The sequence below is a fragment of the Stegodyphus dumicola genome, chromosome X1 (genome assembly GCF_044657685.1).
Source record: "Stegodyphus dumicola isolate Sdum_Otavi_A_Nest chromosome X1, ASM4465768v1".
NCBI lineage: Eukaryota > Metazoa > Arthropoda > Arachnida > Araneae > Eresidae > Stegodyphus > Stegodyphus dumicola.
In genome coordinates this window covers 189,073,853-189,088,424 of record NC_140780.1, presented here as the reverse complement: position 1 = coordinate 189,088,424, position 14,572 = coordinate 189,073,853, and the positions used below count along the sequence as shown (strand labels likewise).

The 14,572-nt window shown below is 31.1% G+C and overlaps 1 protein-coding gene across 3 annotated transcripts in view; it reads right to left on the bottom strand.

Annotated features, from left to right (window-relative positions):
* Positions 1 to 14,572, bottom strand: part of LOC118201201 (guanine nucleotide-exchange factor SEC12) — a 142,696-nt gene that overhangs the window by 23,006 nt on the left and 105,118 nt on the right. The window lies entirely within an intron of this gene.

Here is a 14,572-nt window from a genome sequence, read left to right as displayed (position 1 = left end):
ATTTTAAGGAAAAACAAAGCTTGCCTTGTATGTTTGAGAACTGGCACCTTTTAAAAAATTACTAGGATAATATTCAATGCATAATTTGTGAAAAGAAACACTATGACTATATTATGTCCTGAACTGTCTAATGTTAATAAAAAGATTATTTCAGAGGTTCCCTATGTAGATGAAAATGTAACCTTTTCAAACAAAACAAACAGAAGCTCTTTTACAAACTCTGTATCCACTGAAGCAAATAAGAACAGAAGGACTGCAAGAGCTTTATGTGACACAGGATCACAGCTGTCATATATTCTTAAATCTACTATGAACTAAATGAAGGTGACTGAACAATGAAATCAAAATTTAACACGTTGTGTTTGCTGACATTAGCTCTAGACAGCAACAAAAATGCAATACAGAATCAACTATTCATTTAAAGAAAAATTACTAGTTAAATGCAAGGGCTTGACAAGCAAATTATTTACAGGTACATTAGTAGTATTCAAGACAAAACTTCGATGGTTGAATTACAAGATAAACGCAATCAGTCTTACTGAAGTAGGAAAAGAATCGTTATCTATAGAAGTTTTGACTGCAACTGACTGCACTGGGAACGTTTTCCACTTGTCATATCATCCTGTTGCAGTTAGTTTGCACCATTAATACATCTTCATGTACCATTAGTTCAAATTCATGTACCATTAGTTTCAAATTAGTGCACTCAATATCAGATTTATGTCTGATCCTAGATGGACATGGAATTGATATTTTTATGCATTGTACTAGTATGATCTATTAAAAAAATTTTTAAACAATTTTACTTTAAATAGCTTTTACTTTTTTATATTCATTGATTAAAAATTGCTTCAAAAACATTAGATTACATTTTAATACTTTCCACTGTTTAACAAAAAAGGGGGACACTATGATTTTATCAATGAATTTAAAAAGTGCTTATTGTAATTATGGTTTAAATTACTGGTTTTAATTATCCAACTAAAATCACTGGCACCCTAATAAAAAAAAAGGTGAACCAATTTATTTGCTTTATCAATGTGAAAAATTGGGAGGTGCAAAATAACTTAATTAAGGAAATCAAGAAAAGACTGGGGGGGATTCCTACCTAGGAGGGAATTTCACAGTTCGGGGGGAATGCAGTCAGTTAGGGTAAAAATCAAATATATACAAAAGTTGAAAATTCTGTCCCGATGGCTAATGATCTAGTATCAGGTACTAAAGTTTATGCAACCAACTTGTGTATTCAGTGGCAAAATACATTATTCTCAAGATTGTTTTAAAGGCCAAAAAATGCTTTTGAGGAAAAAAAAGGATATTTTAAGGAAAAACAAAGCTTGCCTTGTATGTTTGAGAACTGGCACCTTTTAAAAAATTACTAGGATAATATTCAATGGATAATTTGTGAAAAGAAACACTATGACTATAATTATGTCCTGAACTGTCTAATGTTAATAAAAAGATTATTTCAGAGGTTCCCTATGTTGATGAAAATGTAACCTTTTCAAACAGAACAAACAGAAGCTCTTTTACAAACTCTGTATCCACTGAAGCAAATAAGAACAGAAGGACTGCAAGAGCTTTATGTGACACAGGATCACAGCAGTCATATATTCTTAAATCTACTATGAACTAAATGAAGGTGACTGAACAATGAAATCAAAATTTAACACATGTTGTGTTTGCTGATATTAGCTCTAGACAGCAACAAAAATGCAATACAGAATCAACTATTCATTTAAAGAAAAATTACTAGTTAAATGCAAGGGCTTGACAAGCAAATTATTTACAGGTACATTAGTAGTATTCAAGACAAAACTTCGATGGTTGAATTACAAGATAAACGCAGTCCGTCTTACTGAAGTAGGAAAAGAATCGTTATCTATAGAACTTTTGACTGCAGCTGACTGCACTGGGAACGTTTTCCACTTGTCATATCATCCTGTTGCAGTTAGTTTGCACCATTAATACATCTTCATGTACCATTAGTTTCAAATTACTGCACTCAATATCAGATTTATGTCTGATCCTAGATGGACATGGAATTGATATTTTTATGCATTGTACTAGTATGATCTATTAAAAAAATTTTTAAACAATTTTACTTTAAATAGCTTTTACTTTTTTATATTCATTGATTAAAAATTGCTTCAAAAACATTAGATTACATTTTAATACTTTCCACTGTTTAACAAAAAAGGGGGACACTATCTGATTTTATCAATGAATTTAAAAAGTGCTTATTGTAATTATGGTTTAAATTACTGGTTTTAATTATCCAACTAAAATCACTGGCACCCTAATAAAAAAAAGGTGAACCAATTTATTTGCTTTATCAATGTGAACAATTGGGAGGTGCAAAATAACTTAATTAAGAAAATCAAGAAAAGACTGGGGGGGATTCCTACCTAGGAGGGAATTTCACAGTTCGGGGGGAATGCAGTCAGTTCGGGTAAAAATCAAATATATACAAAAGTTGAAAATTCTGTCCCGATGGCTAATGATCTAGTATCAGGTACTAAAGTTTATGCAACCAACTTGTGTATTCAGTGGCAAAATACATTATTCTCAAGATTGTTTTAAAGGCCAAAAAATGCTTTTGAGGAAAAAAAGGATATTTTAAGGAAAAACAAAGCTTGCCTTGTATGTTTGAGAACTGGCACCTTTTAAAAAATTACTAGGATAATATTCAATGCATAATTTGTGAAAAGAAACACTATGACTATATTATGTCCTGAACTGTCTAATGTTAATAAAAAGATTATTTCAGAGGTTCCCTATGTTGATGAAAATGTAACCTTTTCAAACAAAACAAACAGAAGCTCTTTTACAAACTCTGTATCCACTGAAGCAAATAAGAACAGAAGGACTGCAAGAGCTTTATGTGACACAGGATCACAGCAGTTATATATTCTTAAATCTACTATGAACTAAATGAAGGTGACTGAACAATGAAATCAAAATTTAACACATGTTGTGTTTGCTGATATTAGCTCTAGACAGCAACAAAAATGCAATACAGAATCAACTATTCATTTAAAGAAAAATTACTAGTTAAATGCAAGGGCTTGACAAGCAAATTATTTACAGGTACATTAGTAGTATTCAAGACAAAACTTCGATGGTTGAATTACAAGATAAACGCAATCCGTCTTACTGAAGTAGGAAAAGAATCGTTATCTATAGAAGTTTTGACTGCAGCTGGCTGCACTGGGAACGTTTTCCACTTGTCATATCATCCTGTTGCAGTTAGTTTGCACCATTAATACATCTTCATGTACCATTAGTTCAAATTTATGTACCATTAGTTTCAAATTACTGCACTCAATATCAGATTTATGTCTGATCCTAGATGGACATGGAAGTGATATTTTTATGCATTGTACTAGTATGATCTATTAAAAAAATTTTAAACAATTTTACTTTAAATAGCTTTTACTTTTTTATATTCATTGATTAAAAATTGCTTCAAAAACATTAGATTACATTTTAATACTTTCCACTGTTTAACAAAAAAGGGGGACACTATCTGATTTTATCAATGAATTTAAAAAGTGCTTATTGTAATTATGGTTTAAATTACTTGTTTTAATTATCCAACTAAAATCACTGGCACCCTAATAAAAAAAAAAGGTGAACCAATTTATTTGCTTTATCAATGTGAAAAATTGGGAGGTGCAAAATAACTTAATTAAGGAAATCAAGAAAAGACTGGGGGGGATTCCTACCTAGGAGGGAATTTCACAGTTCGGGGGGAATGCAGTCAGTTCGGGTAAAAATCAAATATATACAAAAGTTGAAAATTCTGTCCCGATGGCTAATGATCTAGTATCAGGTACTAAAGTTTATGCAACCAACTTGTGTATTCAGTGGCAAAATACATTATTCTCAAGATTGTTTTAAAGGCCAAAAAATGCTTTTGAGGAAAAAAAGGATATTTTAAGGAAAAACAAAGCTTGCCTTGTATGTTTGAGAACTGGCACCTTTTAAAAAATTACTAGGATAATATTCAATGCATAATTTGTGAAAAGAAACACTAGGACTATATTATGTCCTGAACTGTCTAATGTTAATAAAAAGATTATTTCAGAGGTTCCCTATGTTGATGAAAATGTAACCTTTTCAAACAAAACAAACAGAAGCTCTTTTACAAACTCTGTATCCACTGAAGCAAATAAGAACAGAAGGACTGCAAGAGCTTTATGTGACACAGGATCACAGCAGTCATATATTCTTAAATCTACTATGAACTAAATGAAGGTGACTGAACAATGAAATCAAAATTTAACACATGTTGTGTTTGCTGATATTAGCTCTAGACAGCAACAAAAATGCAATACAGAATCAACTATTCATTTAAAGAAAAATTACTAGTTAAATGCAAGGGCTTGACAAGCAAATTATTTACAGGTACATTAGTAGTATTCAAGACAAAACTTCGATGGTTGAATTACAAGATAAACGCAATCAGTCTTACTGAAGTAGGAAAAGAATCGTTATCTATAGAACTTTTGTCTGCAGCTGACTGCACTGGGAACGTTTTCCACTTGTCATATCATCCTGTTGCAGTTAGTTTGCACCATTAATACATCTTCATGTACCATTAGTTTCAAATTACTGCACTCAATATCAGATTTATGTCTGATCCTAGATGGACATGGAATTGATATTTTTATGCATTGTACTAGTATGATCTATTAAAAAAATTTTTAAACAATTTTACTTTAAATAGCTTTTACTTTTTTATATTCATTGATTAAAAATTGCTTCAAAAACATTAGATTACATTTTAATACTTTCCACTGTTTAACAAAAAAGGGGGACACTATCTGATTTTATCAATGAATTTAAAAAGTGCTTATTGTAATTATGGTTTAAATTACTGGTTTTAATTATCCAACTAAAATCACTGGCACCCTAATAAAAAAAAAGGTGAACCAATTTATTTGCTTTATCAATGTGAACAATTGGGAGGTGCAAAATAACTTAATTAAGGAAATCAAGAAAAGACTGGGGGGGGATTCCTACCTAGGAGGGAATTTCACAGTTCGGGGGGAATGCAGTCAGTTCGGGTAAAAATCAAATATATACAAAAGTTGAAAATTCTGTCCCGATGGCTAATGATCTAGTATCAGGTACTAAAGTTTATGCAACCAACTTGTGTATTCAGTGGCAAAATACATTATTCTCAAGATTGTTTTAAAGGCCAAAAAATGCTTTTGAGGAAAAAAAGGATATTTTAAGGAAAAACAAAGCTTGCCTTGTATGTTTGAGAACTGGCACCTTTTAAAAAATTACTAGGATAATATTCAATGCATAATTTGTGAAAAGAAACACTATGACTATATTATGTCCTGAACTGTCTAATGTTAATAAAAAGATTATTTCAGAGGTTCCCTATGTTGATGAAAATGTAACCTTTTCAAACAAAACAAACAGAAGCTCTTTTACAAACTCTGTATCCACTGAAGCAAATAAGAACAGAAGGACTGCAAGAGCTTTATGTGACACAGGATCACAGCAGTTATATATTCTTAAATCTACTATGAACTAAATGAAGGTGACTGAACAATGAAATCAAAATTTAACACATGTTGTGTTTGCTGATATTAGCTCTAGACAGCAACAAAAATGCAATACAGAATCAACTATTCATTTAAAGAAAAATTACTAGTTAAATGCAAGGGCTTGACAAGCAAATTATTTACAGGTACATTAGTAGTATTCAAGACAAAACTTCGATGGTTGAATTACAAGATAAACGCAATCCGTCTTACTGAAGTAGGAAAAGAATCGTTATCTATAGAAGTTTTGACTGCAGCTGGCTGCACTGGGAACGTTTTCCACTTGTCATATCATCCTGTTGCAGTTAGTTTGCACCATTAATACATCTTCATGTACCATTAGTTCAAATTTATGTACCATTAGTTTCAAATTACTGCACTCAATATCAGATTTATGTCTGATCCTAGATGGACATGGAAGTGATATTTTTATGCATTGTACTAGTATGATCTATTAAAAAAATTTTAAACAATTTTACTTTAAATAGCTTTTACTTTTTTATATTCATTGATTAAAAATTGCTTCAAAAACATTAGATTACATTTTAATACTTTCCACTGTTTAACAAAAAAGGGGGACACTATCTGATTTTATCAATGAATTTAAAAAGTGCTTATTGTAATTATGGTTTAAATTACTTGTTTTAATTATCCAACTAAAATCACTGGCACCCTAATAAAAAAAAAAGGTGAACCAATTTATTTGCTTTATCAATGTGAAAAATTGGGAGGTGCAAAATAACTTAATTAAGGAAATCAAGAAAAGACTGGGGGGGATTCCTACCTAGGAGGGAATTTCACAGTTCGGGGGGAATGCAGTCAGTTCGGGTAAAAATCAAATATATACAAAAGTTGAAAATTCTGTCCCGATGGCTAATGATCTAGTATCAGGTACTAAAGTTTATGCAACCAACTTGTGTATTCAGTGGCAAAATACATTATTCTCGAGATTGTTTTAAAGGCCAAAAAATGCTTTTGAGGAAAAAAAAGGATATTTTAAGGAAAAACAAAGCTTGCCTTGTATGTTTGAGAACTGGCACCTTTTAAAAAATTACTAGGATAATATTCAATGCATAATTTGTGAAAAGAAACACTATGACTATATTATGTCCTGAACTGTCTAATGTTAATAAAAAGATTATTTCAGAGGTTCCCTATGTAGATGAAAATGTAACCTTTTCAAACAAAACAAACAGAAGCTCTTTTACAAACTCTGTATCCACTGAAGCAAATAAGAACAGAAGGACTGCAAGAGCTTTATGTGACACAGGATCACAGCTGTCATATATTCTTAAATCTACTATGAACTAAATGAAGGTGACTGAACAATGAAATCAAAATTTAACACGTTGTGTTTGCTGACATTAGCTCTAGACAGCAACAAAAATGCAATACAGAATCAACTATTCATTTAAAGAAAAATTACTAGTTAAATGCAAGGGCTTGACAAGCAAATTATTTACAGGTACATTAGTAGTATTCAAGACAAAACTTCGATGGTTGAATTACAAGATAAACGCAATCAGTCTTACTGAAGTAGGAAAAGAATCGTTATCTATAGAAGTTTTGACTGCAACTGACTGCACTGGGAACGTTTTCCACTTGTCATATCATCCTGTTGCAGTTAGTTTGCACCATTAATACATCTTCATGTACCATTAGTTCAAATTCATGTACCATTAGTTTCAAATTAGTGCACTCAATATCAGATTTATGTCTGATCCTAGATGGACATGGAATTGATATTTTTATGCATTGTACTAGTATGATCTATTAAAAAAATTTTTAAACAATTTTACTTTAAATAGCTTTTACTTTTTTATATTCATTGATTAAAAATTGCTTCAAAAACATTAGATTACATTTTAATACTTTCCACTGTTTAACAAAAAAGGGGGACACTATGATTTTATCAATGAATTTAAAAAGTGCTTATTGTAATTATGGTTTAAATTACTGGTTTTAATTATCCAACTAAAATCACTGGCACCCTAATAAAAAAAAAGGTGAACCAATTTATTTGCTTTATCAATGTGAAAAATTGGGAGGTGCAAAATAACTTAATTAAGGAAATCAAGAAAAGACTGGGGGGGAATCCTACCTAGGAGGGAATTTCACAGTTCGGGGGGAATGCAGTCAGTTAGGGTAAAAATCAAATATATACAAAAGTTGAAAATTCTGTCCCGATGGCTAATGATCTAGTATCAGGTACTAAAGTTTATGCAACCAACTTGTGTATTCAGTGGCAAAATACATTATTCTCAAGATTGTTTTAAAGGCCAAAAAATGCTTTTGAGGAAAAAAAAGGATATTTTAAGGAAAAACAAAGCTTGCCTTGTATGTTTGAGAACTGGCACCTTTTAAAAAATTACTAGGATAATATTCAATGGATAATTTGTGAAAAGAAACACTATGACTATAATTATGTCCTGAACTGTCTAATGTTAATAAAAAGATTATTTCAGAGGTTCCCTATGTTGATGAAAATGTAACCTTTTCAAACAGAACAAACAGAAGCTCTTTTACAAACTCTGTATCCACTGAAGCAAATAAGAACAGAAGGACTGCAAGAGCTTTATGTGACACAGGATCACAGCAGTCATATATTCTTAAATCTACTATGAACTAAATGAAGGTGACTGAACAATGAAATCAAAATTTAACACATGTTGTGTTTGCTGATATTAGCTCTAGACAGCAACAAAAATGCAATACAGAATCAACTATTCATTTAAAGAAAAATTACTAGTTAAATGCAAGGGCTTGACAAGCAAATTATTTACAGGTACATTAGTAGTATTCAAGACAAAACTTCGATGGTTGAATTACAAGATAAACGCAGTCCGTCTTACTGAAGTAGGAAAAGAATCGTTATCTATAGAACTTTTGACTGCAGCTGACTGCACTGGGAACGTTTTCCACTTGTCATATCATCCTGTTGCAGTTAGTTTGCACCATTAATACATCTTCATGTACCATTAGTTTCAAATTACTGCACTCAATATCAGATTTATGTCTGATCCTAGATGGACATGGAATTGATATTTTTATGCATTGTACTAGTATGATCTATTAAAAAAATTTTTAAACAATTTTACTTTAAATAGCTTTTACTTTTTTATATTCATTGATTAAAAATTGCTTCAAAAACATTAGATTACATTTTAATACTTTCCACTGTTTAACAAAAAAGGGGGACACTATCTGATTTTATCAATGAATTTAAAAAGTGCTTATTGTAATTATGGTTTAAATTACTGGTTTTAATTATCCAACTAAAATCACTGGCACCCTAATAAAAAAAAGGTGAACCAATTTATTTGCTTTATCAATGTGAACAATTGGGAGGTGCAAAATAACTTAATTAAGAAAATCAAGAAAAGACTGGGGGGGATTCCTACCTAGGAGGGAATTTCACAGTTCGGGGGGAATGCAGTCAGTTCGGGTAAAAATCAAATATATACAAAAGTTGAAAATTCTGTCCCGATGGCTAATGATCTAGTATCAGGTACTAAAGTTTATGCAACCAACTTGTGTATTCAGTGGCAAAATACATTATTCTCAAGATTGTTTTAAAGGCCAAAAAATGCTTTTGAGGAAAAAAAGGATATTTTAAGGAAAAACAAAGCTTGCCTTGTATGTTTGAGAACTGGCACCTTTTAAAAAATTACTAGGATAATATTCAATGCATAATTTGTGAAAAGAAACACTATGACTATATTATGTCCTGAACTGTCTAATGTTAATAAAAAGATTATTTCAGAGGTTCCCTATGTTGATGAAAATGTAACCTTTTCAAACAAAACAAACAGAAGCTCTTTTACAAACTCTGTATCCACTGAAGCAAATAAGAACAGAAGGACTGCAAGAGCTTTATGTGACACAGGATCACAGCAGTTATATATTCTTAAATCTACTATGAACTAAATGAAGGTGACTGAACAATGAAATCAAAATTTAACACATGTTGTGTTTGCTGATATTAGCTCTAGACAGCAACAAAAATGCAATACAGAATCAACTATTCATTTAAAGAAAAATTACTAGTTAAATGCAAGGGCTTGACAAGCAAATTATTTACAGGTACATTAGTAGTATTCAAGACAAAACTTCGATGGTTGAATTACAAGATAAACGCAATCCGTCTTACTGAAGTAGGAAAAGAATCGTTATCTATAGAAGTTTTGACTGCAGCTGGCTGCACTGGGAACGTTTTCCACTTGTCATATCATCCTGTTGCAGTTAGTTTGCACCATTAATACATCTTCATGTACCATTAGTTCAAATTTATGTACCATTAGTTTCAAATTACTGCACTCAATATCAGATTTATGTCTGATCCTAGATGGACATGGAAGTGATATTTTTATGCATTGTACTAGTATGATCTATTAAAAAAATTTTAAACAATTTTACTTTAAATAGCTTTTACTTTTTTATATTCATTGATTAAAAATTGCTTCAAAAACATTAGATTACATTTTAATACTTTCCACTGTTTAACAAAAAAGGGGGACACTATCTGATTTTATCAATGAATTTAAAAAGTGCTTATTGTAATTATGGTTTAAATTACTTGTTTTAATTATCCAACTAAAATCACTGGCACCCTAATAAAAAAAAAAGGTGAACCAATTTATTTGCTTTATCAATGTGAAAAATTGGGAGGTGCAAAATAACTTAATTAAGGAAATCAAGAAAAGACTGGGGGGGATTCCTACCTAGGAGGGAATTTCACAGTTCGGGGGGAATGCAGTCAGTTCGGGTAAAAATCAAATATATACAAAAGTTGAAAATTCTGTCCCGATGGCTAATGATCTAGTATCAGGTACTAAAGTTTATGCAACCAACTTGTGTATTCAGTGGCAAAATACATTATTCTCAAGATTGTTTTAAAGGCCAAAAAATGCTTTTGAGGAAAAAAAGGATATTTTAAGGAAAAACAAAGCTTGCCTTGTATGTTTGAGAACTGGCACCTTTTAAAAAATTACTAGGATAATATTCAATGCATAATTTGTGAAAAGAAACACTAGGACTATATTATGTCCTGAACTGTCTAATGTTAATAAAAAGATTATTTCAGAGGTTCCCTATGTTGATGAAAATGTAACCTTTTCAAACAAAACAAACAGAAGCTCTTTTACAAACTCTGTATCCACTGAAGCAAATAAGAACAGAAGGACTGCAAGAGCTTTATGTGACACAGGATCACAGCAGTCATATATTCTTAAATCTACTATGAACTAAATGAAGGTGACTGAACAATGAAATCAAAATTTAACACATGTTGTGTTTGCTGATATTAGCTCTAGACAGCAACAAAAATGCAATACAGAATCAACTATTCATTTAAAGAAAAATTACTAGTTAAATGCAAGGGCTTGACAAGCAAATTATTTACAGGTACATTAGTAGTATTCAAGACAAAACTTCGATGGTTGAATTACAAGATAAACGCAATCAGTCTTACTGAAGTAGGAAAAGAATCGTTATCTATAGAACTTTTGTCTGCAGCTGACTGCACTGGGAACGTTTTCCACTTGTCATATCATCCTGTTGCAGTTAGTTTGCACCATTAATACATCTTCATGTACCATTAGTTTCAAATTACTGCACTCAATATCAGATTTATGTCTGATCCTAGATGGACATGGAATTGATATTTTTATGCATTGTACTAGTATGATCTATTAAAAAAATTTTTAAACAATTTTACTTTAAATAGCTTTTACTTTTTTATATTCATTGATTAAAAATTGCTTCAAAAACATTAGATTACATTTTAATACTTTCCACTGTTTAACAAAAAAGGGGGACACTATCTGATTTTATCAATGAATTTAAAAAGTGCTTATTGTAATTATGGTTTAAATTACTGGTTTTAATTATCCAACTAAAATCACTGGCACCCTAATAAAAAAAAAGGTGAACCAATTTATTTGCTTTATCAATGTGAACAATTGGGAGGTGCAAAATAACTTAATTAAGGAAATCAAGAAAAGACTGGGGGGGGATTCCTACCTAGGAGGGAATTTCACAGTTCGGGGGGAATGCAGTCAGTTCGGGTAAAAATCAAATATATACAAAAGTTGAAAATTCTGTCCCGATGGCTAATGATCTAGTATCAGGTACTAAAGTTTATGCAACCAACTTGTGTATTCAGTGGCAAAATACATTATTCTCAAGATTGTTTTAAAGGCCAAAAAATGCTTTTGAGGAAAAAAAGGATATTTTAAGGAAAAACAAAGCTTGCCTTGTATGTTTGAGAACTGGCACCTTTTAAAAAATTACTAGGATAATATTCAATGCATAATTTGTGAAAAGAAACACTATGACTATATTATGTCCTGAACTGTCTAATGTTAATAAAAAGATTATTTCAGAGGTTCCCTATGTTGATGAAAATGTAACCTTTTCAAACAAAACAAACAGAAGCTCTTTTACAAACTCTGTATCCACTGAAGCAAATAAGAACAGAAGGACTGCAAGAGCTTTATGTGACACAGGATCACAGCAGTTATATATTCTTAAATCTACTATGAACTAAATGAAGGTGACTGAACAATGAAATCAAAATTTAACACATGTTGTGTTTGCTGATATTAGCTCTAGACAGCAACAAAAATGCAATACAGAATCAACTATTCATTTAAAGAAAAATTACTAGTTAAATGCAAGGGCTTGACAAGCAAATTATTTACAGGTACATTAGTAGTATTCAAGACAAAACTTCGATGGTTGAATTACAAGATAAACGCAATCCGTCTTACTGAAGTAGGAAAAGAATCGTTATCTATAGAAGTTTTGACTGCAGCTGGCTGCACTGGGAACGTTTTCCACTTGTCATATCATCCTGTTGCAGTTAGTTTGCACCATTAATACATCTTCATGTACCATTAGTTCAAATTTATGTACCATTAGTTTCAAATTACTGCACTCAATATCAGATTTATGTCTGATCCTAGATGGACATGGAAGTGATATTTTTATGCATTGTACTAGTATGATCTATTAAAAAAATTTTAAACAATTTTACTTTAAATAGCTTTTACTTTTTTATATTCATTGATTAAAAATTGCTTCAAAAACATTAGATTACATTTTAATACTTTCCACTGTTTAACAAAAAAGGGGGACACTATCTGATTTTATCAATGAATTTAAAAAGTGCTTATTGTAATTATGGTTTAAATTACTTGTTTTAATTATCCAACTAAAATCACTGGCACCCTAATAAAAAAAAAAGGTGAACCAATTTATTTGCTTTATCAATGTGAAAAATTGGGAGGTGCAAAATAACTTAATTAAGGAAATCAAGAAAAGACTGGGGGGGATTCCTACCTAGGAGGGAATTTCACAGTTCGGGGGGAATGCAGTCAGTTCGGGTAAAAATCAAATATATACAAAAGTTGAAAATTCTGTCCCGATGGCTAATGATCTAGTATCAGGTACTAAAGTTTATGCAACCAACTTGTGTATTCAGTGGCAAAATACATTATTCTCAAGATTGTTTTAAAGGCCAAAAAATGCTTTTGAGGAAAAAAAGGATATTTTAAGGAAAAACAAAGCTTGCCTTGTATGTTTGAGAACTGGCACCTTTTAAAAAATTACTAGGATAATATTCAATGCATAATTTGTGAAAAGAAACACTAGGACTATATTATGTCCTGAACTGTCTAATGTTAATAAAAAGATTATTTCAGAGGTTCCCTATGTTGATGAAAATGTAACCTTTTCAAACAAAACAAACAGAAGCTCTTTTACAAACTCTGTATCCACTGAAGCAAATAAGAACAGAAGGACTGCAAGAGCTTTATGTGACACAGGATCACAGCAGTCATATATTCTTAAATCTACTATGAACTAAATGAAGGTGACTGAACAATGAAATCAAAATTTAACACATGTTGTGTTTGCTGATATTAGCTCTAGACAGCAACAAAAATGCAATACAGAATCAACTATTCATTTAAAGAAAAATTACTAGTTAAATGCAAGGGCTTGACAAGCAAATTATTTACAGGTACATTAGTAGTATTCAAGACAAAACTTCGATGGTTGAATTACAAGATAAACGCAATCAGTCTTACTGAAGTAGGAAAAGAATCGTTATCTATAGAACTTTTGTCTGCAGCTGACTGCACTGGGAACGTTTTCCACTTGTCATATCATCCTGTTGCAGTTAGTTTGCACCATTAATACATCTTCATGTACCATTAGTTTCAAATTACTGCACTCAATATCAGATTTATGTCTGATCCTAGATGGACATGGAATTGATATTTTTATGCATTGTACTAGTATGATCTATTAAAAAAATTTTTAAACAATTTTACTTTAAATAGCTTTTACTTTTTTATATTCATTGATTAAAAATTGCTTCAAAAACATTAGATTACATTTTAATACTTTCCACTGTTTAACAAAAAAGGGGGACACTATCTGATTTTATCAATGAATTTAAAAAGTGCTTATTGTAATTATGGTTTAAATTACTGGTTTTAATTATCCAACTAAAATCACTGGCACCCTAATAAAAAAAAAGGTGAACCAATTTATTTGCTTTATCAATGTGAACAATTGGGAGGTGCAAAATAACTTAATTAAGGAAATCAAGAAAAGACTGGGGGGGGATTCCTACCTAGGAGGGAATTTCACAGTTCGGGGGGAATGCAGTCAGTTCGGGTAAAAATCAAATATATACAAAAGTTGAAAATTCTGTCCCGATGGCTAATGATCTAGTATCAGGTACTAAAGTTTATGCAACCAACTTGTGTATTCAGTGGCAAAATACATTATTCTCAAGATTGTTTTAAAGGCCAAAAAATGCTTTTGAGGAAAAAAAGGATATTTTAAGGAAAAACAAAGCTTGCCTTGTATGTTTGAGAACTGGCACCTTTTAAAAAATTACTAGGATAATATTCAATGCATAATTTGTGAAAAGAAACACTATGACTATATTATGTCCTGAACTGTCTAATGTTAATAAAAAGATTATTTCAGAGGTT